The sequence below is a fragment of the Arachis hypogaea genome, chromosome 5 (genome assembly GCF_003086295.3).
Source record: "Arachis hypogaea cultivar Tifrunner chromosome 5, arahy.Tifrunner.gnm2.J5K5, whole genome shotgun sequence".
Lineage (NCBI taxonomy): Eukaryota > Viridiplantae > Streptophyta > Magnoliopsida > Fabales > Fabaceae > Arachis > Arachis hypogaea.
This window is the reverse complement of record NC_092040.1, coordinates 25,454,524-25,458,669: the sequence shown is the minus strand read 5'-3', so window position 1 is coordinate 25,458,669 and position 4,146 is coordinate 25,454,524. Positions and strand designations below refer to the sequence as shown.

At 39.1% G+C, this 4,146-nt stretch overlaps 1 non-coding gene across 1 annotated transcript; it reads right to left on the bottom strand.

Annotated features, from left to right (window-relative positions):
- On the bottom strand, positions 1 to 104 carry LOC112804601 (small nucleolar RNA R71). The gene has a single exon (XR_003203214.1). It is a non-coding gene; the product is annotated as a small nucleolar RNA R71 (small nucleolar RNA).
- Between the last annotated feature and the right edge of the window lie 4,042 nt (positions 105 to 4,146).

Sequence of the window (4,146 nt, the reverse complement as noted above, 5' to 3'; positions counted from 1 at the left end):
AAGCTTAGAGTGGATGTTCAGAGCTTCAAACAAAAAGATGGTGAATCCCTCTATAAAGCTTGGGAAAGATACAAGCAAATGACAAAAAGGTGTCCTTCTGACATGTTTTCAGAATGGACCATGATAGATATATTCTATTATGGTCTATCTGAGTTCTCTAAGATGTCACTGAACCATTCTGCAGGTGGATCCATTAACCTAAAGAAAACGCATGCAGAGGCTCAAGAACTTATTGACATGGTTGCAAATAACCAGTTTATGTACACTTCTGAGAGAAATTCCATGAATAATGGGACGCCTCAAAGGAAGGGGGTTCTTGAAATTGATGCTCTGAATGCCATATTGGCTCAGAACAAAATGTTGACTCAGCAAGTCAACATAATTTCTCAAAGTCTGAATGGATGGCAAAATGCATCCAACAGTACTAAAGAGGCATCTTCTGAAGAAGAAGCTTATGATCCTGAGAACCCTGCAATAGCAGAGATAAATTATATGGGTGAACCTTATGGAAACACCTATAATTCATCATGGAGAAATCATCCAAATTTCTCATGGAAGGATCAACAAAAGCCTCAACAATGCTTTAATAATGGTGGAAGAAATAGGCTCAGCAATATCAAGCCTTATCCATCATCTTCTCAGCAACAGACAGAGAATTCTGAATAGAGCACCTCTAACTTAGCAAACTTAGTCTCTGATCTGTCTAAGGCCACTTTAAGTTTCATGAGTGAAACAAGGTCCTCCATTAGAAATCTGGAGGCATAAGTGGGCCAACTGAGTAAGAAAATCACTGAAACTCCTCCTAGTACTCTCCCAAGCAATACTGAAGAGAATCCAAAAAGAGAGTGCAAGGCCATTGATATAATCAACATGGCCGAACCTAGAGAGGAAGGAGAGGACGTGAATCCCAATGAAGAAGACCTCATGAGACGTCTCTCAAGGAAGAAGGAGTTTCCTATTGAGGACCCAAGGGAATCTGAGGCTCATATAGAGACCATAGAGATCCCATTAAACCTTCTTCTGCCATTCATGAGCTCTGAAGACTATTCTTCCTCTGAAGAGGATGAAGAGGTAACTGGAGAGCAAGTTGCTCAATATCTAGGAGCTATCATGAAGCTGAATTCCAAGTTATTTGGTAATGAGACTTGGGAAGGTGACCTCCCTTGCTCATTAGTGAACTAGATACATGGGTTCAGCAAACTTTACCTCAAAAGAGACAAGATCCTGGCAAATTCGTAATACCCTGCACCATAGGCACCATGATCTTTGAAAAGACTCTGTGTGACCTGGGGTCAGGTATAAATCTTATGCCACTCTCTGTAATGGAGAAGCTGGGGATTATTGAGGTAAAACCTGCCATATTCTCATTACAAATGGCAGACAAGTCAGTAAGACAAGCTTATAGATTAGTAGAGGATGTGTTAGTGAAGGTTAAAGGTCTTTACATCCCTGCTGATTTCATAATCTTAGGCACTAGGAAGGAGGAGGATGAATGCATCATCCTTGGAAGACCCTTCCTAGCCACAACAGGAGCTGTGATTGATGTTGACAGAGGAGAACTAGTCCTTCAATTAAATGGGGACTACCTTGTGTTTAAAGCTCAGGGATCTTCTTCTGCAACCATGGAGAGGAAGCATGAAAAGCTTCTCTCAGTACAGAGTTAAATAAAGCCCCCACAATCAAACTCTAAGTTTGGTATTGGGAGGCCATAACCAAACTCTAAGTTTGGTGTTGACTCCCCACATCCAAACTCTAAGTTTGGTGTTGGGAGTCTACAACATTGACCTGATCACCTGTGTGGCTCCATAAGAGACCATTGTTAAGCTATTGACATTAAAGAAGTGCTTATTGTGAGGCAACCCAATTTTTATTTATCTAATTTTATTTTGTTTTTATTATTTTTTTATGTTTTATTAGGTTCATGATCATGTGGCATCATGAAAAAAAAATACAAAAATTAAAAACAGAATCAAAAATAGCAGAAGAAAAATCACACCCTGGAGGAAGGACTTACTGGCGTTTAAACGCCAGTAAGGAGCATCTGGCTGGTGTTCAACGCCAAAACAGAGCATGGATCTGGCGTTGAACTCCAGAAACAAGCAGTATCCTGGCGTTTGAACGCCAGGAATACACCCTGAGGAGAGCTGGCGCTGAACGCCAAAAACAAGCATGGAACTGGCGTTCAACGCCAGAAACATGCTGCAATTGGGCGTTGAACGCCCAAAACAAGCATCACGCTGGCGTTTAAATGCCAGAATTGTATGCAAAGGCATTTCAAATGCCTAATTGGTGCAGGGATGTAAATCTTTGACACCTCAGGATCTATGGACCCCACAGGATCATCTCAGGATCTGTGGACCCCATAAGATCCTCACCTACCTCAACTCACCTTCTTTCTTCTTCACCAATCACCTCAATCTCTCTTCCCTATCACCTCTTCACCACTTACATCCACCATCTCTTCCCCACCCAATCTCACTCATATGGCCGAAACATACACATCTCTCCCTCTCATCCATATTTTCTCTTCTTCTTCTTCTTTTCTTTCTTCTCTTGCTCGAGGGCGAGCAATATTCTAAGTTTGGTGTGGTAAAAGCATAGCTTTTTTTATTTTTTCATAACCATTGATGGCACCTAAGGCCAGAGAAACCTCAAAAAAAAAGATACAAAAGGGAAGACAAAAAATTTTTCCATCTCAAGGGTCCATAGCTCATTAGAAGAGCATTTGACTGCACATCAAGAGAGCATGAGGAATTCCCTCATCAAGAAATCCCTGAGATATCTCAGGAGATACATTCTCCTCTACACAATTATTAGGAGCAACTAAGGATAGGAGCACCAAAATCACTAGGGATGAAGCAACAGAGGTAAGGAAGAGACATAGAGAAGCTCAAGAGCACCTTTGGTTCTTCAAGAGGAAGACGCCACCCACACTAAGGTGGACTCATTCCTTAATCTCCTTGTCTATTTATTTGCTGTTTCCGATTTTTATGCTTAATGTTTATTTATGTTTGTGTCTTTCCTACATGATCATTAGTATTTAGTAACTATGTCTTAAGGCTATGAATAAATCCATAAATCCTTCATCTCTCTTAAATGAAAAATGTTTTAATACAAAAAGAACAAGAAGTACATGAGTTTCGAATTTATCCTAGAATTTAGTTTAATTATATTGATGTGGTGACAATACTTTTTATTTTCTGAATGAATGCTTGAACAATGCATATTTTTGATCTTGTTGTTTATGAATGTTAAAATTATTGGCTCTTGAAAGAATGATGAACAAAGAGAAATGCTATTGATAATCTGAAAAATCATGAAATTGATTCTTGAAGCAAGAAAAAGCAATGAATAGCAAAAGCTTGCAGAAAAAAAAAGTGGCGAAAAAAAAATAAATAGAAAGAAAAAGAAAAAGCAAGCAGAAAAAGCCAATAGCCCTTAAAACTAAAAGGCAAGGGTAAAAAGGATCCAAGGCTTTGAGCATCAATGGATAGAAGGGCCCAAAGAACTAAAATCCATGCCTAAGCGGCTAAATCAAGCTGTTCCTAACCATGTGCTTGTGGCATGCAGGTCCAAGTGAAAAGCTTGAGACTGAGTGGTTAAAGTCGTGATCCAAAGCAAAAAGAGTGTGCTTAAGAGCTCTGGACACCTCTAATTGGGGACTTTAGCAAAGCTGATTCACAATCTGAAAAGGTTCACCCAGTTATGTGTCTGTGGCATTTATGTATCCGGTGGTAATACTGGAAAACAAAGTGCTTAGGGCCACGGCCAAGACTCATGAAAGTAGCTGTGTTCAAGAATCAACAAACTTAACTAGGAGAATCAATAACACTATCTGAAATTCTAAGTTCCTAGAGATGCCAATCATTCTAAACTTCAAAGGATAAAGTGAGACGCCAAAACTGTTCAGAAGTAAAAAGTTACAAGTCCCGCTCATCTAATTAGAACTAATATTCATTGATATTTTGGGATTTATAGTATATTCTCTTCTTTTTATCCTATTTGATTTTCAGTTGCTTGGGGACAAGCAACAATTTAAGTTTGGTGTTGTGATGAGCGGATAATTTATACGCTTTTTGGCATTGTTTTTAGGTAATTTTTAGTAGGATCTAGCTACTTTTAGGGATATTTTCATTAGTTTTTATG